We start from the raw sequence: 25,525 nt of genomic DNA, 5'->3' as shown, positions 1-25,525 counted from the left end.
TGTCGGTTCCCTCGTGGAACCACTACTGTTTACTGATATGATGGCCATCATTCACTGTTTGGTCTATTAAGACCCGGTCTATTAAGACCTACTGTACTGTTTAGCTACTGGATGTACCACATATGACTGTTATAATCTATGAAACTTGGAGCAAAGTGCTGCACGGAACTAAGTGCTACAGAGTGAGCCACCTCTAGAGTCTGTGCGAGACACCTCTTGAATCCATAAGAACTGTACTGTTTTCTGAAATGCTACTGCATTGTTACTGTTACTGTACTGCTACTGCACTGTTACTGTTACTGCACTGTTACTGCACTGTTACTGTTACTGTACTGCTACTGCACTGTTATTGTTACTGTACTGCTACTGCGCTGTTACTGTTACTGTACTGCTACTGCACTGTTACTGTTACTGTACTGCTACTGCACTGTTACTGTTACTGTACTGCTACTGTACTGTTACTGTTACTGTACTGCTTGTACTGTTACTGTTACTGTTACTGCTACTGTACTGTTACTGTTACTGTTACTGTTACTGCTACTGTTACTGCTGTTGTACTGACACTGCTACTAGTACTGCTAACGGATGTGCCACGTACGATTACTATGATTTCTAAATGACTGTTACGGCATCAATATGAGCCACAAACTGACTGACCGGTATACTGAATCAATGAACTGTTTAAATTTTGAAAAGACATTCATCCTAAACCTCTTTACGCATTATGTTATTCACTGGGCTTTAGCTCATTGCTTATATATATATGTAGGTGTTCAGGCACTGGACCGCTGCTAGGAGCGTCAGGCAAGCTTTTGTTTTGTCAGCCAACCACTGTGCCTCACTGTGAGGTTCTAAGTCGTTCAAGCTTCGGCTTTGGGGTGTTTTAATATTCCCCGTCTGTCCCTGTAACTGTTTACTTTACTGTATAGACTATTACTGTACCGTTTATTAGGGATTAGATCCCTGTTCTGAATGATTGTACTTGTATGTGTAGACTGTCACAGCTCATTGGACATTGTTCATTTACTATATTGGCTTCCGCCAGGCCCTGTACTCTGTTTTACTGATTTACTGTTCAGCAGGCCTTCGGTAATCTCGGATTACTGGTCGGTTACGGTGCTAAACCCATAGGGCCGGGTTTGGGTCGTGACAGAGTGGTATCAGAGCGATATTTAATCACGAGTTATACTGCACACACGTGTCCAAGTGAGCTATAGGATGTCCTAGAAAAGTAATTAGGGCATTGCATGAACATGAGAAGTGTGTGTGGCCATGATTTGAATAAATGTGTTAATGTGTTTAAGTATGCAACTGTCTACGCTTATGATTACTGTACTGTCTATGGTGAAATGAACGCAACCTATATGCACACTTAAAGAAGTTAAGTGGTATAACATGTAATGTGAATGTTAATGCCGAATATGGAATCTATGTGATTATGGACGCGTGGTAGTAAAGGGTCATGTGACCGTACCTGAGTTGAATTGAAAGCATACACACGTCTGATAGGAAATAAAACGTGAAATCAGTAAGAACCTCTCCTGGATTGATAATCACCCCGTTGTGAGTAAACAAGGGAAAGGGCGAGGATACAGAAACCCAACAAACTGAAACCACCGGAATTTCTGGGAAGTACCGAACCACTGAAAACTGAGGCATGGGTTCAGTAACTAAGAAAATAGGTGAAGTGTTCTTCGAAAAATACTTTCCCCCAATGCATCCAAGATAGGGAAGTATCCGAGTTGAACAACTCGAGTAAGGTGATAAGACTGTGGTCGAATACAAGGTAAAATTTACCCAGCTAATTCGATAGGCACCCCACATGTTAGATACTGTCTACCAAAGAATAGAAGAGAATTGAAGGTGGGCGTGACCTAGATGTGTTTGACTGACTTGACGTGCTAAAACCCAACAAAGCATGTAGATGTCCTGGATGGAGTATTAATGCCTGAGACAACGTAGCAGCATTGAAATATCCAAATCAACATCGTCAACCGAATCAGAAAGAATGAAACGGAAGTAACAGAAAGTGAAAATGACCACTGTGAATGGAAAACCTCGGGCAGTAGCCCTGACCAATGATATACCTATCTGTACCGATTGTGGGAAATAACATTGGGGCGTTGCCACCGCCTGTCTGAAACTCGCTTTAGACGTGGACAGGGAGGACACTTGCCTAAATCTTGCCCACGAACTCAACCGAACGACATTGAGTCTAAATCTAGACCATAGTTCCAGAGAATGCTCGGAACACTGAAATGACGGACGCGGGTATTACCTTAATTATGTGTAATTGCCTATACGAACATTTGTGTGGGAATCGTACATTCCCTAATCCGATAAAGACTGTGAACATACTGACTGGACCAACTGAATTACTGAAATTATGAACCCTATACTATGAGAATTGTCAGGACTTGTGACCAACGAGAGTTTACTGAGTTAGGTCCTTGTATCATATGGCAATAACTGAATGTGAACTATTAAGCATGACCTTTTGAACTGTGCTAGAACTGTTGAACGTGGGAACACCTTATGACTGACTGTAATTCGAGAAATCTGTACAGCTATGATTCGGACTGAACTGTTATATATTGACGGACATCATTAAATGATCGGACCCTTGAACTCGAATTATACACGTGAACTGTTTGTGTGTGGGACTTCTGAAATTAAGAGCCCATATTAGCTTGTAAAGATGAACTACTGCGTATGAATTTGCGAACGAATGCTCACATGCTAATTGATTTTAGACTCACACCTATATATATGTTCCCATACTTGTGATACTATTAGGACTGTGAGGTATGGACTGTGGTTAATGAATCTTTCGAGATCTACTATTTGATGTGGACTATGTACAACACCGTAACGCCTTATGTTAACAATCACCTATGCTATGAAAACTGTTTGGACTCATGTACATGTTCGTATACCTTTGCTTAAGGATGTCACTAGACTGGGTAGACTTATGACTTGCTACCTTAACTATCGTATCTGGGGAAAACTATTTTGTATTGTACATTGAACTTATGCATCCGTATTGGGAATATTAGTGGACTCTGAGAGTGCACATATATGACTGTACCTTTGCTCAGACTGATTGGTGTATAATTTGTTGATAACTTAACCGTTGGGACTATGACTCCAGAATTGTGTGACTGAATAAAGACCCCGACGAATAAACTCTTGACTGTTGGAATAGACCTGCGAGCCTATGCTCTAGTGACTGTATGACTGATTTGGAACCCTCGTAGGGCAACTCCCTATTATGTGTTCGAGAATCTCACGTAATGTATTGATGTATGCCATATGCCTATGTGAAAGATTTATTTGGAAGTTGCTATACTGACTGTGATGTTTACCTCTCGATGTGAATAACTGTATTGCCTGTAAACTTAATGGGAGGAACACATTGTATATGATCTGTACTGCTTCGATATGAATTATAATGATACCAGACCCTGATGTAAGTTTGACAATAAATGGACTCTGACTAATTGCGAAACTACTGACTATGTACTGAAATGACTGGAGTATGAAACTGCTACCTGATCTGATCTGATAGAACCATGGGTTGATGAAACCCTTTGTGTAACTAATAGAACTTCTGTTTGATGCTGGTGCTCCGAACTCTTACTTATTATGATTGGGCAGAACTGGCATCTGAAATGACCTAGTCTAACTTTCATCGATTTGACTTGAGAAAACTCCTATTGAGAGCTATTACCTGATTTACTTACAATATGGAGAAACTGGGTGTTGACATGTGATTACTTACCCGGTATTACCGTTATGATTATGAACTTGTTTGACTAGGGAATGATTGTTTTGGTGATTACCGTGCTTCAGAACTGATGGGATTTATTGACAACAGACTGGTTTTGATTATGAACCCTCACTATCTAGAAGTATATGTAGTCAGTATGACTGCTTCCGTATTGATACGTAATATGATCGAATCTGTAAGGACTGAAACTGATGAATAGTATGTGAATGATTACTTCAGAACTCTGCCTACTGCTATGGAAGTAATGTACAAATTCGCCTTATGTTTCCAATAACTCCCGAATGAACTGGACTGACTGTGATGGATTGCCGAATTGGGGACAAATTGAACAAAGACCAGATGAATGACTCAGAAGTGAATGAATCGAATCTCTGTAACTTAACGGGGGAAATTACTTATGAAATGAAGCTAGTGCAATCTATAACCCCGATAAGTACTTGATATAAGTAGTGTGATTACCACTACAGTAAAGTTGTGTGCAACAGTATTCATGTTCTGTGTCACGAAATAAGTTTTGTTTTCTGTAATGCTATATGTTGTATACTGATTAAGGGGTCAACCTCTGATATGTATTCGTGACTCTTAATATTATGTGGTATATGTTAGCTGCCCGGTATTGGAGGTTCCTTATGGAACTTGTATTTGTCTACACTCTGTTACCCGTACCGGAGGCCTCGTTACGAGGGCTCAGCTTCTGCTTTGTATCCGAATCTGTTCCTGACTCTAAAACCTGACTAGGTCTAAGACTCCATTATAATTCGGACCCTAATCTCTGTATGCAATTTATGATTCTATTTCTGTGCACTGCTAAGAGTGAGATTGGGCCATGAAACTGTTATGAATATGATTATGCTCCTGTGAAAGAGTGAAAGCTACTGTTATGTTAGGCGTTATCTCTGTTGCCGTATGTTAATTCGAGTTTGGAGGACCAAACTCTTTATAAGGAGGGAAGACTGTAACAACCCTCATACTGCTTATCGATTAATGACTGATTGATTACCGATAGACACTGATTACCGTTAAACTGAATTGATTATGACTGATAATTGAGCTGATTAAAAGTACTGAACTGACTGACTGGAGTCTAGAATTAATTGACTGACTGTATCTGTTTAAATGCATAATCTATCTGTTTGACTGTATGATTATCTGTTCATGTTTATATGTTTAAACTGCTAATTGAAGGCCTTATCGGCGGCCGAATTAGAAATCGATTGATGTTCCGTGACCCTCATAATTAATGTGATTTTATGGTGTATTTACCTGAAAATTGATTAGGTATGATTAAATTAGATTAAAATAAGCTAATTAAAGAGTTGGACTTAATTACCGTTTTGCTCTCGAGTGGGCCACTATCTCAATACACATACTTGAGCCTTGTATGTACACACTTGAAGAACATTCCCAACAGCCATATCTCTTGTTCTAGCCGACCTTGAGGAAGAGAGAGTGAGAGTTTGTGTAGTTCTTGAGATTTGGCTTAAACAACTTGGAGAATTGAAGGTTGATTGTTGCTTTGTGGTCCTACACTTGTAATTGAGGCTCTAGGTAAGAGAACTCAACCTTTATTGATGTGTTTGAGCTAGTTCTTGCATGATTCATGCCTCATTTGTAGAGCTAAGCCATGATTTGGTTCATACATGTTGGATTGAAGCTCATTTCTTGCATGCATGTTGGTATTGTTGCATTTTGAGGTTCATTACATGGACATTAGTGCATGCATGCTCATATTGTTGTTATAGACCATGTTTTTATCTGGTTTTGAAAAGAAATGAGCTCATTTGAGCAAGCTTTGGAGCTTTAATTTGGTTTAAAACTCATACATGACATGTTTGAATGTTGTTCTTGAAAATGGGTTTGAATATGGTTTTAATCGACTCACCTTTGGGGCTTGAATTCATAAATTGAGCTTTGAAACTTGTTATACATTGAATTTAGTGATGTTTTCTAGAATTTGGGCCCAAGAGGTCGAGTTTGGAGTGGTAGAATGCTTGGTTTGAGCTTGGGAGGCAGATCTGGAAATTCCAGATTTGGCTTCCTCGCTCGAGCGAAGGATTCCCCGCTCGAGCGAGCACCTTTGTCCAGGGCTCCGCTCGAGCGACCATCGCGCGTAAAATCTCAGCATCCAGTATTCTTACCGTTTTGCAGACCGCTCGAGCGGTGGATTACTCGCTCGAGCGAAGCCTTTGATTTTGGACTTCCGCTCGAGCGGAGAAAGTCTCGCTCGAGCGAAGCCCCTATTTTCAGCAAAGTTTGCGAAATGTTTTCTAAGTGTATTTTTGTATCCTCATCCCATCCTAGGCATTCTTAGGCCTAGTTTAAGGCATCTTAATGAGGATAAAGATGTAGAACACACCAAGGCAAATTAGGGATTAAGTTATTATCTTTCCCAACTGTGTAGCTTAGTGTGTGTTCGATCTGTTGACTGTGTAGGGTTGACTTCCGAGGAGACGCTCTAGCTTACTATAGCCCAGAACTCTGTGAGTAACATTTGTGTAAAGATATGTTCAAAATGATTATCTTCTGAACAATTAAACTGAACTGTTTCTGAACTGTTATTGTTAACTGAATGAATGAATGTATGACCTATATTCTGAACTGTATTGTGGCATCCTTAGCAACTACTGCTTACTGTTACTGTTACAGAGATCTCTGTCGGTTCCCTCGTGGAACCACTACTGTTTACTGATATGATGGCCATCATTCACTGTTTGGTCTATTAAGACCTGGTCTATTAAGACCTACTGTACTGTTTAGCTACTGGATGTACCACATATGACTGTTATAATCTATGAAACTTGGAGCAAAGTGCTGCACGGAACTAAGTGCTACAGAGTGAGCCACCTCTAGAGTCTGTGCGAGACACCTCTTGAATCCATAAGAACTGTACTGTTTTCTGAAATGCTACTGCATTGTTACTGTTACTGTACTGCTACTGCACTGTTACTGTTACTGTACTGCTACTGCGCTGTTACTGTTACTGTACTGCTACTGCACTGTTACTGTTACTGTACTGCTACTGCTGCTGCACTGTTACTGTTACTGTACTGCTACTGTACTGTTACTGTTACTGTACTGCTTGTACTGTTACTGTTACTGTTACTGTTACTGCTACTGTACTGTTACTGTTACTGTTACTGCTACTGTACTGTTACTGTTACTGCTGCTGTACTGACACTGCTACTAGTACTGCTAACGGATGTGCCACGTACGATTACTATGATTTCTAAATGACTGTTACGGCATCAATATGAGCCACAAACTGACTGACCGGTATACTGAATCAATGAACTGTTTAAATTTTGAAAAGACATTCATCCTAAACCTCTTTACGCATTATGTTATTCACTGGGCTTTAGCTCACTGCTTATATATATATGTAGGTGTTCAGGCACTGGACCGCTGCTAGGAGCGTCAGGCAAGCTTTTGTTTTGTCAGCCAACCACTGTGCCTCACTGTGAGGTTCTAAGCCGTTCAAGCTTCGGCTTTGGGGTGTTTTAATATTCCCCGTCTGTCCCTGTAACTGTTTACTTTACTGTATAGACTATTACTGTACCATTTATTAGGGATTAGATCCCTGTTCTGAATGATTGTACTTGTATGTGTAGACTGTCACAGCTCATTGGACATTGTTCATTTACTATATTGGCTTCCGCCAGGCCCTGTACTCTGTTTTACTGATTTACTGTTCAGCAGGCCTTCGGTAATCTCGGATTACTGGCCGGTTACGGTGCTAAACCCATAGGGCCGGGTTTGGGTCGTGACACCCCTCCACCATCACCTTCAAATTCGGCTTAACCAAATTATATTCTCAAACTCTGCATATTCACTATATTGTAAGTGTGAATCCACATAATCAGCAAGGCAAACCATCTGAATCAACAAAGCCAACATCAGCAGGAACAACAAGGCAGCATCAAAATCGAACAGCAAGGCATTAGCAAAAGAGTAAGCTGCTTCGCACGGGTCAACCGATTGGTCAACCGGCCCTTTCAATTTTTATTTTATTTTTTTTCCTTTCAGTGTGCATGCCACATATTTGTTCAACTTTGTCATACAGAACACAAGAACATGATTTTTACTTGATGTTACTTTCATGTTTTTAAAATGAATGTAGTTTATTAAAACATGAACTAGAGTACTGAATTTTCAGAGTGCATGTTTTATTAAAACATGAACTACATTCATTTTAATATGTATTGAATTTTCAGTCTGCATTCTTTATACTACATTCAGTATGTTGTTCAACTTTCAGTGTGCATGCTTTATTAAAAATACATCCCCACATTTGAATTCTAAGTTCATGTTTTCATTAAGAATTTTAAAATGCAGTGTTTATGCTAATTACTGCATAACAACACAAACACTGCATATTTATATTCAACATAACACCAGAACTACAACAAGCCAACTGTAATTCAGCTTTCATAAGTAACACATTTTTATTAAAATTCAACAGATATTGACATCATGCCTAGAACTAAAAGAGCGAGACCACAAGTTGGTGAAAGTTCCAACCCTCCACGACGCAAAGAATAGCAGCCTCAAAATCAGTCATATCCTACTGATAATTTTCTCAGTCAAAGTCATGAACTAGCCTTTCCAAACTTCTCCAGCCGACCTATTGTAACAAGGAGGAGGGTAAATTTTCCACCTCAATATGATGCACTATTAGTTAGTAAACTTGAAGCAATGGGATGGCTAAATTTAATTAATTTACCCCAAAAGGTATATCCACGGCTAGTATCTCTTTTTTATGTTCACCTAAGAGGTACTCAGGAAGAAGATGGAAATTTTATTCTTTTGTCATATGTGAAAGGAAAGGGTATATAGTTTGATGTTCTTACTTTGGCAAGCATTATTGGAGTTGAGGTAGGTGATGAAAATATCCATTTTCAGAGTGAGGCTGAGTTAGTTAATATTGTTGGTAATGCTATTGATGTATATACTACTATATGTCATAACAGATTTACTGGAACTAGTCTACAAGCAAGACATTTAAAACTTTATCTTCAGATTCTTCACCGGTGGATTGTAGAAAATGTCACTCCGAAAAAAAAGCATCATGATGCGGTCCCATATTTTAATGTCTATTTGTTATATTGTTTTGAAGTTGGTCATAAGTTAGATTTGTGTTACATAATTATGAAAGAAATGATGTTCGCAAATCAAGCTCAATTCACGGGCTGGTCATTACTGTTTAGGGCACTCTTGACAAAAATTTTCAAACATTTTAGGGTTCGCCTTGTCAATGAAATGGAGATCAAAATCCGTTCACCCATTAATCAGTATACAGTGACCCGTGCTGGTGCAGCCTCCAATTTAATGGGAAGTGTTAATGCTGCAGAAGATTCAGAAGATGAAGTCTCACCAGATGATGCTCCAGAAGATCCTCCTGCCAATGTGATGCCATCAACTGAACAACCTCAATATTGGACTGAGTTTTTGGCCATGGAAGAACAACGTTATAATCAACGCGTTCAATGAGAACATCAAATGGCGAACCAAGTCAATTCGTTGGGTACTCAGTTTGATACATTTGCCACTGCGCAGAACTCATTAATTGAACAATTTGGTGAGTTCCGTTTGGACATTGAAAGAAGTCATGACGTGGCAAACAATCGCATAGATAGGATTGAGCATCGCGTAAATGACATATACCATCACTACTTCCCTCCTCTACCACCACCAGATAATGACTGTTGATCTGTGTGACATTATGTATTTGCATTGTTTTGTATTTTATTATTTTAACAACCTTTTGTTGGGTCAATTTCTTTTATAAATGTAGTGGTTTTGTCATATTATCTGATATAAAATTCTCTGTTAGTTTTTCACTTACATTGCCTTGGTAATACATGTGCACCATCTTTTCGAGCTTCACTGATGCCATAATCTTTAATATTTTATTAATGTTTCTGATTACTTCAATTTTTATGAAAATTTCTGAAAGGTGTAATGGTAACCAAAGAAAAGAAGAAATGATGTATTTATATGTAAGTATTTATCTGTAACACTATATATACATGTACATCATATTCTTGTTTGAGAAAGCAGACAGAGGAGATTCATTGAGATCAAGATAAGAAGCAGATTGAATGAAGGGTGAAATTCTAAAACCTACTTTTATATTTTTCTTTCTTTTTAAGTGACATTACAACACTGTTTATGAAACAGAATCGAGAAAGGCATATATAAAAGTTAAAACTGAGGTTGATGAGAACACTAGCATCAAGAAGATATGCATCACCTAATTGAAGTGAGAATGTAAAAACCAGTGTTGCCCTAGCATCAAGAAGATATGCATCACACTAGCATCAAGAACACTAGCATAAGAAAACATGTAAAAATCAAACAAACAACAATTTGACATCCCTACATTTGGTTGCAATGCAAGGATAGAATGAGACATGAGATTTGTAGCCTTGTATGTGAGAATGTAATCTTTCTATAAGAATACCAAGATATAGCCCTTGGACTTGATTACTTAATAGAAGAACAAAACCCATTGAGATAGTTGTAGGGAATTCTAGAAGAAAAATAAAAATATGAGGCCCTTATCTGACATATGCATTCTAAGAATTTCAGTCATGATTAATAGTTATGAATTACACTTTTTTGTTTTTACCAATCAATATGGTATCCAAAGTAGCAGCAGAGAATAGAACTCAACCATCTCAAGAAACAAAAACCTAGAACAAATTAATTAATTTCTAATTTTAGAGAAATAGAAAAGGCAAGTGAGACATTTCACATAATTTTACACAGTTTTTCCGTTTCCTGTTCCAATAGATGAAACCCAGTAATACAGAACATTTCAAGGCAATCTATTAGTTATTCGAAATAAAATCTGTCGTTGAAGATCTTCGTAGTGCGCCCCATGCATAGGATTTAAAATTGTCATGTCCATTGACATTATTTTATGATCTTCATTTCGTTGTTTTCTTTCATTCATCATAGATAAGAGTTTTAGTTGTTCCTCCCTATCTTCGGCCTTTCTTCGACGCTCTGCAGCTTTCTGCTCACGGTCGATCGCCTTTTGTTTATCTCGCTCAATAGTTCTAGCGGAGATAGTTGATAACACTTCAATAATTTTGGATTGGTTGGCAGCCATTTCATCAAATCTACTATCGTGCATTGTTTGATTCTTCAACTTCTCTTTCGCTGCCTTAGTACCAATTGGTCGTGTTGATGTATTAGATAGTTGTTCGTGCACCGCATTATTCTGGTTGGATTAAAATGCATCAGATTCTCCAGTTGGTGGATTCGAACATGGATATTGCGTGCTTCTTTTGGATTGAGTTTGAAATTCATCCCACTTACAACTTCGGCGCAAAATATCCCAACATGTATCAAATGTGAAGTGTTTTTTCTGTATTGCATGATACATCCGCTTCACTTCAGTGACCTACAAAAAAAATTACAAAAAATTTAATAACAAGTATACATTTAGAAAAGAAATTTGATATTTAATAACACAAATAAATTTTACCATGTCTGCCGCAGTTGTTCCACTTTGTTGCCTCAATTGAATTTGTTCAAGAAAACCACAGAATTTATTAATTGCCTTTTGCATGCCAGACCAACGGTGAGACAAAGAAATACGGTTTCGATTTGATTCACCGCTCAATTGTGAATTAAAATAAACAAGTACTCGTTTCCAAAATATAGCCATAGTCTGACTATTACCAGTAATGGGATCTTAAGAGACTGCTAACTAAGATCTACATAAAGTTTCATCTTCTATAATTATGAACGTTTTACCACGAGAAACACGAGAAATTTCTGAAATAAAATGATTATCACTGTTCTGTGTGTTCTGCTCTCGTGAAGTTTCCGACAGAAAATTAATATCACTGTTGTGCTCCAACATTTGTGATTCCTCAAACATTTCAAAATCTTCCATAGTTTGGAAAAAATACAGTACATACAATATCTAAGTTATTGAAAAATATTAGAATGATATATACTCAACCTCAGAATCAGATAATTTAATCAGATAATATAAATTAAAGTTTCTAGGGAAAAAAATTTCTATATGACACAGAAGAAACAAAATTCACGGCATACAATGTAATGCTATTCTGAAAATAAAATACTCTATCAGCTTGATATACGAAACAGATATATTTTATAGAACATATCATCAACGGTAAATTTTTAAAATACTCTGTCCATCCAACGGTAAATTATTAGAACAACTAGTTCTGAAATATGTATATGAGATAACAATTTCAATTATATTTTTAAGGAAATTTAAATTTATATCACCCTTCAAATTATTCCAAGTCCACAAAATAACCTATCTCAAAATAAACCTGTTCAAACCAAACCTGTTCAAACCAGTTCAAACCAACCAGTCCAAACCTGTTGCAGAATTGATCAGACCGGTCGACCAGTTGGTCAACCGGCCGGGCAACCGGCTAGTTGACCGGTTCAACTCCAACGGTCACGCGCACAGTAAACCAGGTCAAACCAACCAGTTCAAACCGGTCGCAGTTCAAACCCGTTGCAGAATTGATGAACCGGTTGACAACCAGCTGGTTGACCGGTTCAGCTCTTCCAACGGTTAGGCACAGTAATTTGGTAAAATCTGTACCTTGTTCTCAGTTTGATGATTTTTTTGTTGAATTCTCATTTTGATATCAATTTGGTGAAACGGTTAGAGCACCAAAAAGTGATTTTTTCACCAAAATTTAAATTTGATGCCAAGTTTGGTTCACCGTTGGAATGGTCTTATTACTCAAAACACGCCAATGAAATGGTTACAGCAAAGCAATTTTAATAAGCCTCCGTTTGGGAAGTGAGTTGGTTTTTTGGCTTTTTGATTTTTTTGGCTATTTTAGCTTGGGCTAAAAATTTTGGTTTTGGAAGGGCTTTTTAGCTTTTTGGCTTTTTTGACTTTTTTTGTAAGAGAATAGTGTAATAATTATGGGTTAGATGTGATATTTTGTTTATTGTGGCTAAAATAGCCTATGTTGTCTTTTATGGCTTAAATAGCCAAAAAAGCTCTTGCCAAACAGAGCTATGTGGTTTGTCAAATTTTGGACTGCACAGTGCAGTGCAGTGCAGCTCATTTCAACCTCTCTCAATAATTTAAATTATTTATTTTATAAAACTATCAACTCGTATAAAAATCAATCTTTATTTATTTAAGAATAATTCTATAGATAATACTTCTATTAAAAGAGCAATGTAAATTATTAAATATTTTACATAATATTTACACAAGTGTAAAATCCACATCACATGAGTTAAAAGAGGTCAAATAATAGGGGGACTTACGTGTAGGTCTTAATATGCAGATTTATTGTCTAATAAGTCTTGTAAAAATTAATAGGGTTTTTCATCAAACATTATAAAAAAAAAATCACTAATTGTTAATTTTGAACAATAGTTTGAAAATTTTATAAAAAAAAAATGTCACTATTTATAAGTTTTAGAGATAGTTTAAAAAAATCGTCACTAATTTTCAACTTTCAATGACAGTTTGAAAAATTAGTCATAGAAAAATGTTACTAATTGTAAGTTTTAGTGATAATTTATAAAAATCATAACAAAAAAAAATCACAAATTATTAATTTTTAGCGACATACAAAAAATCATCCAAAAAAAATTATTTTTAGCGACAATTTTATTAAGACTTATTTTCAATCAGACTTGATAGAAATTAAATCTAGCTAATATAACCAATAGATAGTTTATGGGTAATTCTATTTTCACATCATAATCCTCTTAGTACACATCATTTACTCAGTATACACCACACACAAATTAAATATGTTGAGTTATCTCAATACACACCCTCAATTTTCATATAATACCATATTACCCTCATTTGCTCCAACAAACCCTGGCTATAACCCTTGGCCACTGTCCACCGCCGTCCGCCGGTAGCCAACAGCCACTCTTCTCTCATCCTCATCTCAATACCCCCCTCCTCCCCTCGTGCCCCTTATCTTCAAAAGACACCCACTCCGATCATCTCCAACTGCCACAATTCCTATCCCGCACTGGTGGTAGCGACGGTGAGCGAGGAAGATCAGGGGTTGGGGCCCCGCAGTGATAGAGGATGATGAAGATGAGTCCCAGAGAGAGAAAGCTAGAGAGATAGAGAGAGAGGGAGGGTTTGCTAGTTGTAGAGGAGTGACGGCTGACAGTGAGTGCGATGGCGGAGATCAAAGGAGGAAAAGTCAAAGAGGAGCGACGGCTGACGGGAGCCATGAGAACGGCGGCCGGCGGTGATCAAAGCCCTCGCCTCCTCTGATGGAGAGAGAGAGAGACAGTGAATTAGATCTAGGAAGAAAGAGAGGGGATTTGAGAGAGAGAGAGAGAGACGCGCGCATGATTTAATATATGGATATTTTGATATTTTTATTTTAAGATAAAAATATAATACAAAAATAATTCATTAAAGTGTGTGGATTGAAAAAATATAATGTGTGAAAACAAAATTTTCCATAATTTATCTTTCGTAAATAATAAAGAACCAAATGCAATTTCAAAGTCCATTACGTGACTTCCTAACATTGAGGCGTTGATTATGGGATTTTTTTTTTTTTAGTAGTTATCGTGGAATAGTTGTGATACGTGTAGGACTCCATCGTGGTCTCTCTCTAGAAAGTAAAAATGAACTCAGCTTCCTACTACAAATTAAAATTCTGTTGATTAAAAAATAAACTAAATTATATATTTGTATAATTAAATTATACTCAATACTCATGCACTCACATAAAACTTTACCTGCGGAGGAAAATAGCTACTTTACCTACATTTACAAATGTGACGGAAAAATAATTACACTAGTTGTTTGTTCATTTGTTTGTTTTTTTTTTTTTTTCACAATTGAATAATATTACAACCTAGTGTTGATTGTCACACTCAAAAGTAAATAAAAATTAAAAAAAATTTCTTGTGAAATGCAAATCAATTAAGTTAGTGAAGCAGCAACGACCTCTTTAATTATAATATAGCTTTACTAATAAAATAACATTTTACAAACCTGACCTTAAAAAAAAATTGTGTTATATCAAAAAATTACATCTCCCTATACCATTTTTTTCCCCAAAGCCCAAAGTGGCAATCCTATGTTATTCTAGGGAATGACAACCTTCATTATTTAAGGATTTTGATCAATTATGTTTAAAACAAATTTCTAAACCATGGTAAAAGTCAACAAAAACATAAATAAAAGTATTGTGTTTGGTAGAATTTTATAAATATGATTTGAGAATATGAATTGTATTTTGAGTTTGTAAGTTGTGGAATTATGATTTGAGTGTAGAAAATTTGTTTAGTTATGAGTTTTTAATAAAATGTTGAATTGAGTGTGAAATTGAATTTTGAAAGTTTGATTTACATGTGAAGTAAGAAAATTTGTTTGGCTATGAGTTTTAGAAAGAGTTTTTTAAACTTAATTCAAATTGTTATAACTCATAACAAAATACACTACTTCACACTATTGAAAATTCTAATCAACACTCATAACCAAACTCTTTTTAAAATTCAATTAAAAAAATTTATTATTAACAAAAAATAACATTAATCAATTTTTTAATTGAAAATGCTAGAAAGGAAATAATTTTTTTTCAAAACAAATATTCAAAAATTTTAAATCATAAATATTTAAAGATAGCTTTTTTGATAAATTCACTTTCTAAGAGCTTTATTCCATCAACCCATATTCTTTTTGACTATTTCATTAGGTCCTATTTGAGATAAGAAGACCAAAATACCCTTTCCATCTACCTATGTTTCATTTAATTCATATTATTTTCTTATGTTTCAATAAGTCATATGGGTGACATAATTATCAAAATTCCCCTAATGTGAATATTTACACCGTCAATGTGAATGTTCATATCGTTAATGTTTAGGGGCCCAGCCCATGTCGATCCTCATTGGTGCCCGGAAAAATTTGAGTCAGGCCGGGGCGAGCCCGACCCATTGATAATGTGAATATTCAAATTAACATGATAACATTCACATTAATAGGAGTGTAAAATTGGCCCGCGTCCCGTGGCGGTACGAAACCTGCCCGCGGCCCATGGGCGACCCGGGACGGGCCTGGTCCGGCCCGTTGATAATGTGAATATTCACATTGACATGTTAACATTCACATTGATAAGAGTATAAAATTAGTCCGCGGCCCATGGGCGGCCAAAAGCCCGCCCACGGCCCGGGGGGCCCAGCCCGGCCCATTGACAATGTGAATGTTCACATTGACATGTTAACATTCACATTGATAGGAATGTAAAATTAGCCCGCGCCTTGTGGCTACCGGAAACCCACCCACGGCCCATGGGCTAGCCGGGGCTGGCCCGGCCCGACCTGTTGATAATGTAAATATTCACATTGACATATTAACATTCACATTGATAAGAGTATAAACTTGGCCAGCGGCCCAGGGCGGGCCCGACTCGACCCGTTGACAATGTGAACATTCACGTTGACATGTTAACATTCACATTGATAGGAGTGTAAAATTAGCCCGTGCCTCGTGGCTGCCTGAAACCCGCCCACGGCTCGGGGCTGGCCTAGCCATTTTTTTTTAATTCTTTTTAACTTTTTCTACCAAAATTTTATTATTTTTCACAAAAAAAGACACTAGGCCTCGGCGCGGGCCGAGCCTCAGACCGAGCCTTGAATGGGCCTTAACCGGACCGATGGGTCGGGCCGGGCTTCAAAGTGATGGCCCAGGCCCTAGCCTAGGGTCTCAAAGTAGGCTCGAGCTTGGGCCCAAACAAGCCTTTCCCGGGCCTGGTCAGGCCGGCCCACGGGCCAAAAAATTAGGCCCAGGCCCTAGCTCTGGTACAAGGTTATTCAGGCCTTGGACGGGCCGATGGATCGAGCCTCGGGTCGGGCCGGTTGGCCTGGGCCTAACCTCAAGCTTAGGTCGGGTGTGGGCGGGCCTGACCATTTTTTTTTAATTCTTTTAATTTTTTCTACTAAAATTTTATTATTTTTCACAAAAAAATACATTGCGCTTCGAGCGGGCTGGGCCTCGAACCGAGCCTTGAATGGGCCTTAAGCGGGCCGATGGGCCAGGCCGGGCTTCAAAGTGATGACCTAGGCCCTAACCTAGGGCCTCGGTCATGCTCGGGCCCGGACCGAAACGAGCCTGCCCTGGGCCGTGGGTGGGCTTCAGGCAGTCCACGGGCCGCGGGCCAATTCTACATTCCTATCAATGTGTATTTTAACATGTCAATGTGAATGTTCACATTGTCAACGGGCCGGGCCGGGCCTACCTGGGCCGCAGGCAAGCTTCGGCCAGCGGGCAAAGTTTACACCCCTATCAATGTTAATGTTAACATGTCAATGTGAATATTCACATTGTCACGGGTCGGACCAAGCCCGCCTTGGGCTGCGGTCGGGCTTCGGGCCTCCCACGGGCTGCGGGCCAATTTTACACTCTTATCAATGTGAATATTCACATTGTCAACGGGCCGGGTCAGGCCTGCCCTAGGCCGCTGGCCAATTTTATACTCTTATCAATGTGAATGTTAACATGTCAATGTGAATATTCACATTGTCAACAGGCCGGGCCGAGCCTGACCCGGGCCGCCAATGGGCCGTGGGCGGGTTTCGTGCAGCCATGAGGCGCGAGCTAATTTTACACTTTACGTGTGAATATTCACATTGTCCATGGGCCGGACCGGGCCGGACCTGTCCCAGGCGGCAGGCGGGCTTTGGGCCGCCCATGGGCCGCGGGCTAATTTTATACTCTTATCAATGTGAATGTTAAAATGTCAATGTGAATATTCACATTGTCAACAAGCCGGACCGGGCCCGCCCCGGGCCGTCCATGAGCTATGGGTGGGTTTCGGGCAGCCACGAGGCACGGGCTAATTTTACACTCTTATCAATGTGAATGTTAACATATCAATGTAAATATTCACATTGTCAACGGGCCGGGTTGGACCCGCCCTGGGCCACTGGCCAATTTTATACTCCTATCAATGTGAATGTTAACATGTCAATGTGAATATTCACATTGTCAACGGGCTGGGTCGGGCCCGCCCTGGGACGCTGGCGAATTTTATACTCCTATCAATGTGAATGTTAACACGTCAATGTGAATATTCACATTGTCAACGGGCCGGATCGGGCCCGCTCTGAGATGCTGGCCAATTTTATACTCTTATCAATGTGAATGTTAACATGTCAATGTGAATATTCACATTGTCAACAGGCCGGGCCGGGCCCCCCATGGGCCGTGGGCGGGTTTCGGGCAGCCACGAGGGGCGGGCTAATTTTACACTCCTATCAATGTGAATGTTAACATGTCAATATGAATATTCACATTGTCAACGGGCCGGGCCTACCCGGGCGACAAGCGGGCTTTTGGCCGCCCATGGGCCGCGGGCCATTTTTATACTCTTATCAATGTGAATGTTAACATGTCAATGTAAATATTCACATTGTCAACTGGCCGGACCGGGCCCGCCGTCGCGGGCGGGTTTCACGCCGCCACGGGACGCGGGCCAATTTTACACTTCTATTAATGTGAATGTTAACATATCAATGTGAATATTCACATTGTCAACAGCCCGGGCCGGGCCTGCCCTGGCTCGCGGGCTGGTTTCGAGCCGCCCACGGGCCAATTTTACATTCCTACCAATGTGAATTTTAAAATATGAATGTTCACATCATAAAGTTGCTAACCATTTAAAAAATATTTATAAGGGTATCAAAATTAAATATAAGGACATAAGTGTCAAAGAAAATAGTGTAAATTAAAAAAAAGGACTTTATGGAATAAAACTATACATACATGGGACTAAATAGGTTAAAAATTCCTTCATGGACTTCTTGGATTAAAACACTTCTAAATGTGATTTATCAATAATTTGCCCATATTTAAATAATTTAAATAATCTAAAAAAATTAAAATAAATATTCAAAAAATTTAAATCGTAAAATTTAAATATTCAAAAAATTTAAATAATTTAAAATGTTAATATTTTAAATTTAAAAACAACTCTACACTCAAATTGTAACCAAACATATAAAACAAAACTCAATTAAGAAATTATTTTTAAAACTCATAACCAAACATATAACTTGAAACTTCATACTACTTTCACAACTCTACACTCAAATCGTAACCAAATACATAACAAAAAAATTAAAATATTTAAAAATATTTTTATAAAATAGAGTTTGAATTTATTTTTATAAAATATTTTAAAATTTATAAAATTAAAATCGCAATATTTTGAAATTAAAATATTTAAAAATATTCAAAAAATTAAAAAATTTAAAAAATCGTAACATATTTAAATATTAAAATATTTAAAATCTTAACAAAATTAAAATATTTTTAAAATGTTTAAAATATTTAAAAAATTAAAATATTGATTTGAATTGAATTTTGAAAAGAGTTTTGGATTATGTGTTTGGTTATGAGTTTTGAAAAATAATGATTATGTTTTGAATTGAGTTTTGAGAAATGGATGTAGAATTATGATTTCAAAACTCTAAACAAACAACATACTCAAATCAATAGGTGAAATTATAATTTGAGAGTTGTGCCGAACGGGTAATAGTTTTTTTTTTTTTTTAATGTTTTTTTTTTTTTTAACGTACCGTGAAAATGAAGTTGTAGTCACGTTTGAGTACATCTCCAAGAAACGTAGTCCTCCTCCACATCATCTTCACAAAATCACCAGACATAAACAGCTTCTTCCCATCATAATCTACACCGTCCGTTTCAAGCTTATAGCAGTAAAGCTTAAGAAACATGCACCGTTCGTAGGCCATTTGATCGACGGCTACGATTAAGAGATGATCTCTCAAGCCCGGAGTATTTTCGCCTAGCCAAAAACCATCCAAGAAGAGATCAAGCATGGACTTGTCTCCTTCAACCAAGGTTCTAAATATCGGCCGGTACGTTCCGTATCGGCCGATTCGTACCGGAAAATGGGAGGGCCGCGTCGGATACTCACCGGTATACCGGTGAGATTGGATTTCACGTCCGTATCGGCCGATTCCCGATACATATCAGCCCGAATCCGATACATACGGCGATACAGTCCGATACACGCCGGTACGGATGAAAATCAGTACCGAAAACCTGCAAGATCTAAGCTTCTTTGGGCTATGGAGTTCACTTGATCTTCAAGCTTCTTCAAAGACGGTTTGTGTCCCTGAGTTGCAAGTTATAATTTGTGTTTATGCTCTGTTTTTGGTGAGTTGTTGATGCTCTGTTTTTTGGAACCATTGCTGTTGCTGTGGGTTTGGTCTCACCAAAAATCAGAAATATAGAGAGAGAGAGAGAGAAGAGGCAAAGAGATAGAGAAGTTCATGTATGGCTCCAAAGAAGAATTTCGGGGTGAGAGAGAGTGGAGGCCGAGAGAGTGAGAGAGATAGAGAGAGCCCCCCCTGTTTTGTTTTCTCTTTTCTTCTACACTACACCACCACTGTTTATATTAATATATATATATATATATATATATTTCTACTGAGCAGAAGAAGGGGAAAAAAATAAGAAAAATACATCTTCAATCCAATATGTCAAAAGTTGGATTAGTGGAAAGGTTTGTTATTGGTTTTTATTATTTATTTATTTATTTATTTATTTTGGTGCCATGTTTTTGTACTATATTTTTTTTTTATTTTTTTTATTTGTGTCTTGTTTTGGTGTAGATGTTTAAGATTTAGAATTTTTTTTTTAAAGAGGTTTATTCTAATTAGATTTTTATTTTTATTTTAAATATTTTATTGTGACTAAAATAAATACATATCATTTAGTTGAAAATGATATTGCAGATAATTAAAAGTTATAATTGTGACTAAAATAAATACATATCATTTAGTTGAAAATGAGTCAAAAGTGCTCCTACATATCAAGATTTTGATTAAAATGTGACAAATTAAGGCTAAAAGAGTAAAAAAAAATGCATAAAATTGAGTTTTAGAGGGATTGCTAATGATTTTTAAAATTTCACGGCCGCGACACCCGATTCCCGATACGTACCGGCCGATACTACCGATACCGAGACTCCGCGATCGATACCGTTACGTTACCCGATACCGCGATTTAAAACTATGCCTTCAACATAGGCTTTGTTTACTACTGCTATTATCACAATCTTGTTTTCTGTAGCAGTTTTGGCCAAGATTGTCTCAAGCTCATCTCTGTAGATAGTCATGTTGTACTGTAAAAAAACCAAATGAGCAAAAGCATAGAGTTTTAGCTTTTTTTTTTTTTCAACAAAAAAAAAAAAGTCAACCCGCACTGCAGAAGGTCATTCCCGCACGTGCAACCTCTCCTCCCGAAGCCCATGCATTTTGAAAAAAACTGCATATGCTGAGGGCTTTTCCCAAACATGTGTTAAGGAAAATATGTGATTCTCCACAAGTAAATCAATCAATGAGAATAAAAATTAATGCAGAAAAATTAAATAAAAAACAACACAAGAATTTTACATGGTTCCCTCAATGTGAAGTACGTCCACGGGATCGAAATCCAATTCCACTATCAATCAAATAGTTTTCAAACGATTACAAATGAGACACGAATAGTCTCACAAAACCACCCTTAGGTGAATTCCAAATAATCACAAATAAACAAGAGGAAAGATCTCACTAAATAGACGAACAAAAATCTTCGAAACCAAAGTTGTAGAAGACCCAAAATAACGAACCAAATCAGCTTCACCAAAGCATCTAACCGAAGATGCACTGAAAAATTCCAAAGCTCCTAATCAACTAAGCAAATCAACCCGCACGGCTACCGAGGCTGAAACAAATCATGTAGCTGCTGTTGCTTTACTTTTGGTGAAAACAATATATGTATTCAAGCTACTACCACCCACACGGAACACATAAACAATATTTATATATTGTTAATTTTAGGGTTTTTCATCAAAACCTTAATTGTTTCCAAATTGAATTGGGTCTCCACAAAATTAGATATAATATATAAAAATATATTATACCTAAACCAATCCAAATTAAAACTCTTTTAATAAATCAATTTGGATTCCACACTCCAATAAGGAGGTATACCCAACAACTCTCCCACTACTGACTTAGGTGGAGACATCAACCATACCCGCCAAAGTTCGACACTTTAAATGTTTGTCCTTCGACAAAGTCTTAGTCAACATATCTGAAATATTATCATCTGTGTAAACTTTTTCGAGTTGTAACCGTTTCGAATCTAACACATCACGAATCCAATGGTATCTCACATCAATGTGTTTCGATCTCGAATGAAAAATACAATTTTTACTCAAATGAATAGCACTTTGACTATCACAATAAAGCACATACTTTTCTTGCTTCAAACCCAACTCTTGCAAAAATTTCTTCAACCATAACTCTTCTTTGCAAGCTTCTGTAATAGCAATAAATTCAGCTTCGGTAGTTAAGAGAGCAACACATTTTTGTAATTTAGATTTCCATGCCACAGCTCCCCCTACAAAAGTCATCAAATACCCCGAAGTAGATTTTCTAGAATCAACATCACCGGCCATGTCAGAATCTGTGAACCCATCAAGCATCGGCATACCATCCCCAAAACACAAACACACCTTCGAAGTCCCTCGAAGATACCTTAGAATCCATTTTACCGATGCCCAATGTCCTTTACCCGGATTAGAAAAAAAACGACTCACCACACTAACTGCGTGAGCAATATCCGGCCTTGTGCAAACCATGGCGTACATCAAAAAACCAACTGCTGAAGCCTAAGGAATTTTCTGCATCTCTTCTTTGTCTTTTTCACTTGTAGGACATTGATTCGAACTAAGCTTGAAGTGACCTGCAAGTGGACAACCAACTGGCTTTGCTTTATCCATGTTGAACCTCTCAAGAACTTTCTCAATGTAGCTTTTTTAAGACAACCAAATTAGTCCCTCTTTGCGATCACGAACAATTTTCATACCAAGTATTTACTTTGCCGGTCCCAAATCTTTCATAGCAAAAGACTTGCTTAACTCCAATTTCAACCTGTTAATCATGGTGTAATCTTGACCCACAATTAACATGTCATCAACATAAAGCAAAAGAATAATAAATTTGCCATCTGGAAAATTTTTCACAAACATACAATGGTCCGAAGTGGTTTTAGAAAAACCATTATTCATCATGAAAGAGTTAAATTTTTTGTACCATTGTCGCGGGACGTACTTGAGACCATACAAACTTTTCTTCAATCTTCAAACAAATTTCTCTTTCCCTTTTTCCACAAAACCTTCCGGTTGCTCCATGTAAATTTCTTCTTCAAGGTCACTATGAAGAAATGTGGTCTTCACATCAAGTTGTTCAACTTCAAGGTTCATACTTGCAGCCATGCCAAGTACAACCCGAATAGAAGACATCTTCACAACCAGTTAAAAAATCTCATCAAAGTCAATGCCTTTTTTTTGCCCAAAGCATTTTACAACAAGACGTGCTTTGTACCTCAGATTCTTACTATCATTCTTCAATTTGAAAACCCACTTATTTTTCAGAATTTTCCTCTCTTTAGGCAACTTCACTAAATCATAAGTGTGATTTTCAAGTAAGGAGTTCATCTCCTCTTCCATGGCCTTTTTCCAATCACCTTTCTTTGTATGCTCAATTGCTTCTTGGTAGCTCTCGGGCTCCCCTTGATCAGAAATCAACACAAATTCATTGAGAGGATACTTTCTTGAAGGTTGTTGGTCCCTTATAGATTTCCTCAACTCAAGTTGTGGTAGCGGTTCTTGAGTTGGATGTCCTTTCTCAATTTCTGGCTTAACTTCATTAGGATTAGCATCATCCTCTATATCTTCAATAGGTGGCTGCACATCTCCCTCATTTTCATCATCAACTGAAGATGAAGGAGATGGACCAATGTCAATGAGATCACTAGTTTTTGGCTCCGGTTGATCACCTTTGCCAAAGTCTTCAATTGTTTGGTTTTCAAGAAACACAACATTACGGCTTCGAATAACTTTCTTGTCGACCGGATCCCACAATCTATACCCGAATTCATCACGCCCATAGTCAAAAAAAATACATTGTCTTGACTTACTATCAAGCTTGGACCTCTCATCATTTGGAATGTGAACAAAAGCTCGGCAACCAAATACTCTCAAGTGCTCATAAGATACATCTTTGCTAGTCCAAACTATTTCAGGAACATCACCATTCAAAGGATAGCAATGAGACAAATTGATCACGTCAACCGCTGTACTCATTGCCTGACCCCAAAAGGATCTTGGCAATTTAGCTTGTGAAAGCAAACACCTTGTTCTTTCCACAATGGTGCGGTTCATTCTCTCGGCAACGCCATTTTGTTGAGGAGTCTTCTTAACTGTCTTTTGGTGCCGAATACCTTGACTGCAAATGGCCCAATGTATTCACCACCATTGTCTGATCGGATGCACTTCAATTTCTGCCCTGTTTCTCTTTCAACCATGGCCTGAAAATGCTTAAATACTTCTAGAACTTTATCTTTAGTTTTTAGTAGAAAAGTCCAAACTTTTCTTGAATAATCATCAATGAAAGTAACAAAAAAAAGTGCACCACTATGTGTTCTAACTTTTAAAAGACCACAAACATCCGAATGAATCAACTCCAAAACATTTTCTTTTTTAGAAGCAACATTTTTCTGAAAAGAAACTCTATGTTGTTTACCCGCCAAACAATGAACACAAGTTTTGAGATGCGTACCTTTTAAACCGGGTAGAAGCTCTTTCTTGAACACAACTTGTAGCCCCTTTTCACTCATATGGCCAAGCCGCGTATGCCACAATTCAATAGAAGTATCATCTTGAAGTGCATTGACAACACCTTTACAAATTTTTCCTTGCATCGAATAAAGTGTATGAGTCTTCTTGCACTTAGCCACCACCAAAGAACCCTTTGTGAGCGTTCATATTCCATCACCAAATTTGTTGTTGAGGCCTTCATCATCTAGCTTCCCAGTAGAGATCAAATTGAGGTGAATGTCGGGAACATGCCTCACATCTTTAAGCAACAACTTGCAGCCTAAATTTGTTTCCAAGCAAATATCACCCATGCCAATAATCTTTGACAAACCTTCATTACCCATTCGAACAGAATCATAATCTCCTTTGGTGTAGGTAATGAAGAAATCAACTCGAGAAGTCACATGAAAAGAAACACCAGAATCAATCACCCAATTGCTCTCTTGGCCCACAAAATCGATACATTTATCTTCACAAACAACCATGAGATCATCAGTAGTAACTGTCGTTGTGTCTTCTTGCTTCTTATCCACACGTTTGTCACACATTTTCTCCTTATTCTTGAGCTTTCGGCATTCCCGCTTCATGTGCCCTTTCTTATGGCTATAATAGCACTCAATGTCTTTCTTTGAAAAAGAATCATCTCTTGATTTGTCACGGCTTTGATCACGACCATGAGGAGTCTTACTTCTCCCCCTTGTTTTGCTTCGGCCTCTCATAACAAATGCTTCTGAATGAGAGGAACTCGCTGATTTTCTTCTAGTTTCTTCATTCAACAAGCTACTAGTGACTTGGCCCATTGTGACAACTCCATCGGGTGCCGAATTACTAACTGTCACAACCAAAGTCTCCCAACTTTCGGGTTAGGAACTAAGTAGCATCAAAGCCTGCAACTCATTATCAAAAATAATTTTCATAGAAGCAAGTTGGTTAACAATGCTCTTTATTTCATTCAGATGTTCCGATATAGGGCTGCCCTCTTTATATTTTAAATTAACCAACTTACGAAACAGAAAAGTTTTATTTGTGGCTGATTTCCTATCGTAAAGGC

General features: G+C 37.8%; 1 pseudogene; it reads right to left on the bottom strand.

Annotated features, from left to right (window-relative positions):
• The window catches only part of LOC114319918 (uncharacterized protein At1g28695-like), a 38,360-nt pseudogene extending 15,997 nt beyond the window's left edge, over positions 1-22,363 (bottom strand).
• Positions 22,364-25,525: the final 3,162 nt, after the last annotated feature.

The sequence above is a fragment of the Camellia sinensis genome, chromosome 1 (genome assembly GCF_055761805.1).
Source record: "Camellia sinensis isolate YWXY chromosome 1, ASM5576180v1, whole genome shotgun sequence".
In the NCBI taxonomy this organism is placed as follows: domain Eukaryota; kingdom Viridiplantae; phylum Streptophyta; class Magnoliopsida; order Ericales; family Theaceae; genus Camellia; species Camellia sinensis.
Note: the sequence above shows the minus strand (reverse complement) of the source record. Positions and strands in the feature narration are given on the sequence as shown.